This window comes from Natrix helvetica (genome assembly GCF_964273705.1).
Source record: "Natrix helvetica genome assembly, chromosome: 1".
NCBI classification, from domain to species: Eukaryota; Metazoa; Chordata; class Lepidosauria; order Squamata; family Natricidae; genus Natrix; species Natrix helvetica.
In genome coordinates, this window is record NC_138548.1 from 28,368,519 (window position 1) to 28,380,073 (window position 11,555).

General features: G+C 43.8%; 1 protein-coding gene across 1 annotated transcript in view; it reads right to left on the reverse strand.

Moving 5' to 3' along the window:
* The window catches only part of GNG2 (G protein subunit gamma 2), a 73,337-nt gene extending 62,015 nt beyond the window's left edge, over nt 1-11,322 (reverse strand). Inside the window, exon 1 of the mRNA XM_081938684.1 lies at nt 11,081-11,322. The gene's annotated coding sequence lies outside the window, so the exon portion shown is untranslated. The remainder of the gene's footprint in view (nt 1-11,080) is intronic.
* Between the last annotated feature and the right edge of the window lie 233 nt (nt 11,323-11,555).

Consider the following 11,555-nt stretch of genomic DNA (forward strand, 5'->3'; position numbering starts at 1 on the left):
CCCCCCTTTTTTTTTGAGAACTCTGGAGACTATTTTGCATGGCTGAGCCAAATTACTATAGCAACAGCACGAGTCAAGTGGGTGGATTTCTTGCGGGCTCTTTTAATGACTCATTTTTATTTATTTGTTTCTTGAAGAAGAAATGCCTCAAACATATTCTTAAGCCGTAAAACTGTTTTTTAAAAATCCAAATATCGGAGCATAATATAGACATAGGAGTAAAAATCATACGCCCATAGATTGTATGCCATAATAATGAATATTTGGAGGCTTCCTCAGAATAATCCTCTCGATGATGAATGGGGTGGGGACAGTAGGCGGAGTCAACATCCGAGCAGGTGCCTTTGGAGTACAGGATAAAAGTAGGCAAACTCAATGTAATTTTGTGAACTGTTCAGATAGGTGGCATTGTCTTGCAGTGTATGAAGTAGCAATATTTTTTAAATACCATGGAATATGAAGAGAGGTCTTCTCAGGAACAAGCACAGGAAAGCATAATAAGCATGAGTTAACTCATCCCTATCTAACTGGGAGAGGAAAACTGGGGTAAGTAAACTTAGGTTAATGTGTGGAAAAAAAACTAGATTCTAAATTAATGAAATTGGGAGCCCATGGTAGGAAAGTCCTGGAGCAATTTAAGCCTAAGCAGTATTTTACAATACTGTACCAAAAATGTTCACTGTCCAATATGGTGAACTCTTCCTTAGATAATACCTTAAGGAACCTGTTTGTATTCAAGACTTTTCATGAGGTCACAATTTTATTCTGATCTGGGAAGGGACAACCAGTTATTTGTTATCTACCTAGAATTCCTTGCCTCACAAACAAACACTGCCCTGTTCCTTAACTGCTCTCCTTCCAGCTCAGAGCTTGGTTACTGGATATCAGATTTAATTGGCAAGGAGACAAAAATTAGCATGGATGGAGTGCAGTAGGGGAAATGGGCAAAATCAGTAGGTCCACGAGGTATTTTTCCTTTGCTTTCTGGGGTGTTGTCTGTTTCAGACCTCAGGTAACAACTTTATTGTGCTCACTAAAAACTTTGAACACGCATCAGCATCTACAGGATGTTTGTATGTGTATGTATGTGTGTAAGGAGTTGCAACGAAATTTCTTGTTGCTTTTGAACATGCATTAACATATTTAACAAAGGGGTAGGGCTTATGTCGCACCATCCACCATCTTTTTTCAGACGACTTTAACTTGCAACTATTTGTTCAGAGACCATTCAAAATTATAACACCCTTGAATGAAGAGACTTACAACCCCTGCTCAAAATTATGGCCACTGCAGAGCCTGCATGAACAAAATGTGGGCACTTGGCAATCTGCCCAGTCTTACAACTGACAGCATGGTTGATGCAGTGGCCCCACCACCTATCTTACCCCTTTATCTCCTTCTGCTGAGTTCCTGTAGGATTGGCGGTGCTTCTCACTTAGCTGGACCCCACACCCTCCTTCCCATCCAGTCATGGCTCGGTCATTTATCTTTTCCATAAATCTCCTTTAGGAAGCAGGAATATGCTGCATGGACTTCCTACTTGGAAGTACCTATACAGTACAGTCCCAAAAATGGACACAATTTGGGGAGTGGATGCAATGAATTGCAGCTGCTCCAGAATGGTGACTGCTTCCAGGACAGTGTCGCATGTCTTCCATTACAGATAGGGAGGCCAAGGGGAGAGCAGCTGTTCTCCTTCCTGAATGTGATCTTCAGCTAACCATAAATCCAAAGGTCATTAACATTTCAATCAAATGTCAGCAAAAAGTCCTTAAAGACTTCCAGAATTTTATAGAAGCATTTCTCACTTTAACCCTGTTCAAACAAGCCAACTTTATATTCTTTTCTTTTGCTCAATATTCTAAGATTCTTGATCTTTTATTTAACATTAAGATGTTTTCAGAGGGATTGATCTCTGCCCAAATCTCCTTTTTTCCCATCTAAACTTTCCCCCACAAGACTCTAACAGTCCTTTTCATAATTCTAGTAATAGATCACACTACAACTCATGACTTATTGCATCCATTTTGACCATAATCTGAAAAACCACTTCTTCCTGATTTCGCTGACCAGTCCCGCTTGGGTAGACAGAGGGAATGTTATGTGATGGTTCCCATCAATTAAAGAACTTCAACTGGCTGGGTCTACAAAGCAATCCTTCTTTGCTGTTGTCTCTGACCTATGGAACACTTGTCCCCAGTGGCAAGGCCCCTCTCCTGGCCTTCCAGAAGACCATTAAGACCTGGCTCTGTCAACAGGCCTGGGGTCCAAGAGTGCTAGGCAGCCATGGGAGTAATTGGTGGGGCAAAGGTGCTCCCTCTGCTTTTTAACTGTAGAATTGGGTCTTTTAATTTTGTTTTAATCTGGTTTTTAAACTGTTTTAGCTACAGCTTTTACATCATTTTATTGTTTTATGTGAGGCATGCAAGTGGTATAAAAATTAGCTAGAGTGGGGGGGGGGAGAGAGATTTTGACCTCTTAGCCGGTGGCTTTTGAGGGCTGTATATAAATTTAGTTCATTATTTTTTCTTTCCTTTTTGAAATGTTGTGATATATTATATTGTCCGTAAAAAAGATTTGATATATATATTATTTTCATGTATTGTTCGAATTCATTTTAACTTACTTTAAAACTCACAATCATAGGAAGATTACAGAGGTACAAAATAAATGCATAACTAAATATCAGCAATGAGATCTGAAAGAATTCCAAGGCCAGAAAATTAGAAAACAGGTGCCACACTGGGCCCTGGCTTAGAGGATGCCCAACCCTGCTTTTGGTGCATCACCAGGCAATGCATCACATGGGAAATGACTATACGGTGGGACCTTGGGTGCCGACCTTAATCCGTTTCAGGACTTCGGTCAGCACCCGATTTGGTCATGACCAGAAGCAAGACTGACTGCACATGCACGCACACACACAAAATGGCGCAGAAAGGAAAATCGCTGTGGCTGTGTTTATTCGGCACCTGAGGATGTGTTTGTGACCTGAATGAAACATTTAGCAGATTTTTGATCGGCACCCGATATGGTCGTGGTCTGAGCCGCTTGTGACTTGCAGTCCCACTGTACTGACATTTTGAACATGAAGCATTCATTTATGTGACAAAACAAAGCAGAATTTCTCAGCTCGCTCAGGTCATTATATGTTCTAACTGCTCCGCTTGCATGAAATATATTCACAAAACACGTACGTACACAAATGAACTATAACTCTTGGACTCTTAAGAAATAGCCAAAGAGGAGAGAGGGAAAACCTGAAATCAAATTAGAGCAGATATTAATCTTGAGTGCTCTGTTTTTTCCCAGGGGAAGTGGCCATAAGAGCAATGCGAGGCAGAAATCTTTATCCTATCTCTCCAGAGACCAAGATGCATTCTGCCTTTAGAAAGGCAGACCCAACACAATTATAAATAATGGCCGCAGCCCACTGAGGTTGCAAACAGAGATTTCCTTTCCAGAGCGAATCCTCTGGAGAAAAGGTGCAAATCTTTTGTTGAGCTTGCAACAGTTTGGGGGGGGGGGGGAAAGCATAATATAAACATAAACTTATTACACCCCAACTGCATGTTATTCCTTCCCCCAATCCAGCCCTGAAAAAGAAAAGCAGCTATGCCAATTATCTGCCCTCGTGACTGAGAATCAGCGATGATTCTGTAATGCACTTCCTGGTGTTCCCCACAAACAGAACACAAACAACCAGAAGCAGATGCCGAAAGCTTTCCCCCCCCCCACAGCTGCTGAAATGACTGTTTCATCCACAGACAATTAATTCTGCACCTTGATGCTGTAGTTCTTGACTATTAAGTGAGAGAATTGAAAAAACTAATTCCTAGGAGGTTCTAGACCAGAATGTAGCCCAAAGAATGGAAGCACATTGTTATCTAAAATCCCTTTTCTTTGTTTTGTAAGTCTGCAACTGAGTCAGAAAGCAGAAGTTTAGCTGGATCCAAATGCCCAAAGACTTCTGTTTTCTTTTCACCAGTTTTCCTTGTGATAACCATACGATCAACAAAAGCAGTGGTGGGCCACCAAAGATGAAAACCACATATGAAATTTAAGAATCACTGATGTACAGCAGGCAACACGAGTGGATCATTTTCCAAGACAAATTGAATTCCAGCTGAATTCTTGCCAGCCCAATAAACAAACCCCTTCCCCCACCGCTAGCCCCCAGAAATATCCCTTGAACCGCAATTTGGTGTTTCTGTTTGATTTGAACAGCACCCTTTTTGCCCATTTTGCAGCAATCTGAAGAGAAAGTCCTCCTTTATTCAACAGGCAGATTCGATGTTGTTTGATTCACAGTGAACAATGGCACAGGGAACGAATGGCACCAATTGCCCGGCTTTGCGATGAAGTAGTTTTATGAGAGGGAGAACGCTCTAATTATACGCATCTTCTGAATAAGTAGCCACAGCACTGAGTGCATTATTTTTGGAACAGAGTAAGAAGAAAATGTTTGCAGAATCAGAATATTTTCTTCTCCCCAAGTCTGAAAGCTGGTCATTTTTTCAAAACTTTTGTATATGTATGTGTGTATGTTTGTGTTAGATTTATGTCGCCCCTCTCATTGCTAAAGTGACTCTGAATGTATTCGCATTTGGAGTATTTACGTTTCTATACTTCCCCAAAACCTTATTTCCTCCCTGAGCAGTACACAAATGTGTTACCTAATTCAACACCATCTAGAGCAGTGTTTCTCAACCTTGGCAACTTGAAGATGTCCGGACTTCAACTCCCAGAATTCCCCAGCTGGCTGGGGAATTCTGGGAGTTGAAGTCCGGACATCTTCAAGTTGCCAAGGTTGAGAAACGCTGATCTAGAGTGTTTTTGGAGTGATGCAGTTCATGAATCTTATAAATAAAGTAAAAGAACAACAACAAATGAACAAATACAAAACAATTAAACAGCAACAATAATAAGCAGAATAAAACGATGAGGGGAAAAAAATCAAATCAAATCACAAGGAAGCAGTAGTCGGTACCTTGAAAATGGTTTTCTAAAATACCTCAGAATTTATTTTTTAAAAAGTTCTTTCATCTAGTGCGGGAAGGACTACAATATAGAGTAGTGATGGCGAACCTTTTTGGCACTGGCTGCTGAAAAGGGAGTGTTCGCACGCAACCCGAAAGAGGAGCTGCTGAGGGAGCATGGAAGCACCCAAAAATGAACTTCTGTTTTCTGTCGGCCAGCTGATTGTCACACACGCATAAGCACCAGAAACCCAGAAGAAGAATGGCAACGCAGCACATGCCGATTGACATGGCTCTCCATGCCACTTTGGCATGGAGACTCTCTGTGAAAAGTATTCCAGAAAGGAGATCCCGCTAATAAAAATCTCCTTTCTCCTATGACAGTGATGGTGAATCTTTTTCTTGCAGTGTGCCAAAATTGCGAGTGTGCCCACTCAATCCCCCCTCCCACTTGCGCATGCACGCGCGACCCCTCCCCAGGCTCCGGAGGCTTTTCTGAAGCTTGGGGAGGGCGGAAATGGCCTCCCCCAGGCACCCCGGAGGCCCTCCAGAAGCTGGAGATGGATTGTTTCCGAACTACCGGTTGTCCGCAAGCTTCAGGAAAGCCTCTGGAGGCTGGGGAGGGTGAAAAATGGCCCCAATGGGCCAACTGGAAGTTTGGAAAAGATCCATTTCCAGCTTCTGGAGGGCCTTTGGGGGGCTGGAGGAGGCCGTTTTCACCCTCCTCAGAGCCTGGGGAGGGTGAAAAATGGCCCCAATGGGCCAACCAGAAGTTCGTTCCCGAACTTCACCCTCCCCAGCCTCCAGAGGCTTTTGAGAAAGTTGGGGAGGGTGAAAACAGCCTGTGCGCTGGGGCTGATAGCTGGTGTGCCACCAAATTTGGCTCTGCGTGCCACCTGTAGCACACACGCCATAGATTCGTCATCATGGTCCTATGGCTTTCCTCTGTGCATACCCAGATTTTTCTTCTGAGCAATATATATTACAAGCAAACTAAACCCAGACCGCCGTGCAGATGGACCAATATTACCAGGTTAGTTTCAAGAGATAAATCCATTTACTATTTTAATATCAAGCCGAGCCTTCTACATACTCTTATCATCTGCTTGTCATTCTCCTCGGTCACCGCTGCATTTCTGGACCCTACTTAGCCTTCTGATTCACGGGGAGGTTAAGGGCAGAGGATCAGGAGGGCTTAGTCCAAAACCACAGTTTGCAACAAGCTGGGTTTTCCCCCCCATCCTGACCTCCACAAAAGTGGACTTCATTCACACCTTCCAATGTTCAAACTAGAGGTGAAAACTGGCTGAAATCATTTAACCCAATGCACGTGCCATTGAATTGGTGGGTTACAGGCAATTCTAATCTAAGGTAATCCCTAGATTAGAACTCCTACCTTGCATAGAACAGTTCAGAGCAGTATTTCTCAATCTTAGCAACTTTAATATATGTTGCTAAGTCAGCATGGGACTTCTGGGAATTGGAGTCCACATTTCTTAAATTTGCTGAAGTGAAAAAAAAAACCCCTGCTCTATAATGCTATAATGCTGAATCAGTAATGACAATGACAGAAGTTCATTGGCTCTAAAGGAGAGAGACTGGGAAGGCTGGCCTAGATCAGGGGTCTCCAACTTTGGCAAATTTAAGACTTGTGGACTTCAACTCCCTTCAATTCTGGGAGTTGAAGTCCACAAGTCTTAAAGTCACCAAGGTTGGAGACCCCTGGCCTAGATGACTGGTCTGAATTCACATCTGCATGTGAATGAACTTTCTATCCTAAGTCCTCTCTGGCTACCCATTGCATTATCAACTGCCTGAGAAGGAGCCTGACTGTGATTAGGAACCTGGACTTAGAATGAAGGAGGTGTTACATGCTTGCTCTGGCCTGGTTTAAGCAGGCCACCATCACTCAGCTTCCACTTCCCCTACCGTAGACAGGAGTGACAACAACGGGCAGGGGAATTTTAATGAAGCTGATAAAGCATTTTGAACAAAGTCCTATGCAAAACGTTGCACAGAAATAGTGATCTGTTGAATCAGAAACTAAAATCAGGACCATATCCCATCTGCTTCTAATTACGAATCCTGTGGAGTACATAAGGAACTGCCTTTGTTCAGGCCAAACTCTTTGTCCATCTTGCTCAGCACTGTCCTTCTTACTGGAAACAACTCATCAAAGTTTCAGGTGGAAAAGAGCTTTTTTTTTAAAAAAAAAAATCATTTTGCCCAAAGCTGAACCAAGCCTTTTGCATGGGAAGCCCTGTAATCATGCGTCAGTCTGTCAATCTGCTATCCTTCCAGCCATGGGCTTATTACTTCACCCCCTGAGGACCCTACCATTTGTTAGTGACAGAAGCATTCAGCAGAAAGCATACTGTATTTTTCTCCTTAGAAACCCATCCCAACCCCACCCCACCCCAGTTTATGCAAATTTAGCCACGTGCCGTCCGCTTGAAAAGATGTGCCTCCGAAGTAAATTACGAATAGGTCCATAAAATGAGGGCCTCTGAAACCTTATTTGAAATATCAACAGGGAAAACACACAAGCAAGCATTAGGGTTTGCTTTAATGTGAAGGATCGTGTAGTAGACCATAGAATGGAACTTGTAGCTTTCCACAGTTCCTTGAAATTTATCTCTTCCAATAAACCTGGAGAACACAAAAGCTCAGATATAATAAGTGCTCCAATAGAAGGGAATACCTGTAACGCGGGGATGAACTGCGACATCCTTGCTGCTTTCTGATCTTGATTGTTTGCTTGTAGATCAGTGGTGGTATTCACTTAACTTCCCTACCGGTTCGCAAATGTGAGTGCGTGCATGCTAGCTTTCCTCGCACGCGCCACCTCTGACGCATGCACTTTTGGCCTAAATGGGATGCCATAGAGCTGGGGCCACCCGCCATTTCTACTACCGGTTTGGGCGAACCGGTCCAAACGGTGGAATACCACCTCCATTGTAGATGTTTCCTTACTCAGGTAATATCATAGGGGCTAATAAAAGTGCTAGTGACTAGCACTGTGGCCATTACTAGTCAAAAGCACTGATGGTATCACTGAGTCAGGTAAACAGCCAAGCTCAGAGAACACCAAAGATGTCATAATAGGGGCTACCATGCAAACACAGCTGTTGAACCACCAACTTCTTCACTTTAGTAGCCTATCCTATTTCAAAAGTATATCAGCCTTATGACTCTAGAAAGTCTCAAGCAGGGTTAAAGCCAGCAGCCTTTCCTTTTTGTATGGGTTTGGGGCTAGACTGACTTTGAATGTGGGGGATTCCATTGGACAGCCTGGGATAGAGCTGCCCATTTCTATAAATTGGCCTAATCATTTTTTTGCATGACAGCGGTAGCCAACCATATCAGCTATTGCCCCATCCAGGGACAGTCAACTGCACAAATCAGTTAAGAGTTCTCAACGGGACAATCAATTTCATTGGGTGAACTTACTTTAAAATGTTGTGAGGTACTCTGTGGTGACATTATGGGAAGATTCAGAAAGGACTGCGATGTGGCAGTTATCGTTTTAGGAATGATTACCATGTCTTTCTTTTAAACAAAAACAAAGCAAAAAAAAAACAACCCACAGGAAAAACAAAACATCAAATACCGTTGTCCATAAATAAGATCTACCACGGTCTCCATCATCCACGGGTCTTCATCGCAGAGGATTTTTAATATGCCACACCCATTGAGGAAATGTCAAGTGCTGTAGCTTTCTACATTATCTTTAAACAAATTGCACTGTAATTCACTCCGGGGCCTTAGGGCAGAACGGAATATGTGGAGAATTCCACACAATCCTGTTAACGCGAAAGGAACAGGTGGGTGTGGCAGCACCCAAACTGAGAGAAATTGAGGTAAGTTCTGCAGTTTGAAAACCTGCCCAACTTGACCCCACGTCACCCCACAAAAGCAGCTGGGGGAAGAGGTCGATCTTTTCTGTGGACTGCAATTTTATTTTATTTTTTTAAATCCGGGGCTGCTTTGGCTGTTGGCCAGGAGAAGCTACTACAGATGCTATTTTCTTAAGACAACAGGAAGCTTGCAGACATAACCACTCACAAGAGAGATCACTGGAACTGATGTCGCTGCAGAAATCACTTAAATATATTATGGGTGGAGGGAGGAATTATAAACGGTTCCCCTTATGGACAAGAAACAACAGGTACCTTCCCTGCGATGGTTACTCATATATCCAGATGCTCAACACCATTAACTTTTATGGGTTGCCATAATGCATGATTAATGTGAGAAAAGCTAGGAGTGGAGAGAGGATGCAGAGCTTATTTCATAAAAAATAAATGGATTTGTAAACTGTTTTTTCCCCTTGCAGTTTATTTCTCTAAGTTGCTGCCTTGCAAATTAGATTTCCGTCCACTCCACCCTCCCTGAACTCAGTGGGACATTTCTGAGCAGATATTGCACTGCATGTTTGGGCTCCCTAGCTTCAACATCAGAAAAAAAAGAGAGAGAAAGATGCTTATTTTGCTATAATTATTTCCGACTCTTCTGTCAACAAGCCACGTTCGTTTTTAAGAAATCGGAATTAAGAAGAGTTTCATGTTTGATCCACGCCATGTCTCTTTCTTCTGAAAATGCTTTTTGAAAAGAAGTTGCCCACAAGGAGAAAAAAAACCCCCGAGACATTTGCATTATTCAGTGCTATTTTGAAAAATAAATAAATAAGGAGAGTTTAGGGGAAAATATGTTGAGAAGCTAATCTCCAGCTTTTAAAACAGATGAAACAAGAAGCCGAAAAGCAGCTAATTTCCATTCCACACAGATTAACAGGCGGGGTATTCTAAATTCAGCCTTTGTTCTCCCAGTCTGAAATTTCTTTCATGGCCTTTTGTTAATAGTTTTGCCCCTAAGCCACATTTCCACAATTTTAGAATTCAGCAAAGATGCACCCATGCCTACTTTATGAATGGGAGAAGAATAAAGAGGAACCATTTGCTTTCAAGAGAAATCCAGCCAGGTTGCCCATTCATTCTACACAATCACTTTAAAAACCCTACTATCTACCAACTGGTCCAGAAATAAATACAAAGCCCTTCCTTCCTCACCGATTTGGTTGTTTTATACTGGAATATGATGTGATTAAACACAATCAGGGTTTTCCCACCCTAGTAGATTTCCAGTCCACAGAGCCACCCAAAATCTCAGCAGCAAGAACAATTCCCATAACATGAAGAAATATTTTGCTGATGAAGGAACCAATTCACATTTTTTTTCATCTTTGCACCCCCTCCCTCTGCCCCCTCAGCCAGCTTCTCTAGGGAGGGGAAGCAGGAATAACTTTAACAGACAATACCAAGCACGAGATATTTTTAAGTGTGGGTAGAATTTCTCTTTCCCTCAACCTAGTAAATATGTCTGAATCAAACCTCTCCATCCAGGCACCCATCCACCCCACCCCACCCCACCCCATCCTCCTAATTATTATTAGTTATTGTTATTGTTGTTATATAACAATGCCTGATCTGAACAAAGAGGGCTGCAGAGAACAAATGCATAAGAGAAATGGGGGGGGGGAGAATCACTCCTCCACCCACATCTTGAGCGCAATGGATAGGGTTGAATTCACGCCTATTTCGAGTTAGCCCTAACAACTGGACAATGCAACCCTGGGGTGACACCGCAGCACAATTTTAATGCAGCTCCAGCAGAAAGCGATTTGCAAGGAGTTGCCACTCACTCCCATTCACACACACTTGTTATGCGAGCCAGAGAGAGCCGGGGCGCACGCTTGGAGCGAGTGTAAAGCATTCATCCATTTGTCTCGCAGTTGCTCTGCCTGGGGTGGAGGCTTCTCCGTCAAGCCTTCCCCCCTCTCTCTCCCTCTCTCTTAAGCCCAGGCGCCGATCGGTTCTCGTTTCCCAATTCCTGGGTTGCAACAGTTCGGTCTTTCCCCTCGCAAGACGAACCTGCCCTCCATCCCCGCTTCATTTCCCGCATCTCCGACTTTCTCCCGGACCCATCGGGCGGGGATGGGCGGAACGCAGAAGCGGCGCGTTGGAGCAGCAAAGGGAAACACGCGCCGTTTGGGAGAAGGCGGCTTACAGCTGCACCTTCTCTCCGCGGCTTCGCTTATCTACCTGGCGGAGAGGCGATCCCGGAGAGCCGTCCGCGCAAGGCAGGCGAGGGGGAAAAAACACCACCTTCCCTCCGAGACTTCTGCGCCTGGATCCAGATGGCGAGGTGTGGAAAGAAGGCGGCGAAGTCGCCCGGGTGCGGCGCTAGGAGCAACAGCTGATGGTCAGAGGAGCGGAGGAGCGAGCTGCTAGCCAAAGAGCGAGCAGCGCCTTAGCCTGCAAATAAAGTCCCACCCAGTCTTGTGTGTGTGTGATATCAGCTCCTCGTTGTACAGGAAACGGAACATCCACCACTTCCTCCTGTAAGCGACTGGGGGGTGTTTTTGGTTCTTAACTTGCAGCCCCTGTGGTTGCCCAACTCGTCTGCAAGTCTTCCTTTCTACCCGAATCCTTAGCTTCTTAAAAAAAAAAGGGCGGAAGGTTTTTTCTCCAGCTCCCCTCTTTTCATTTTTTGAGCAATATCAACCTTTTTCTAAAG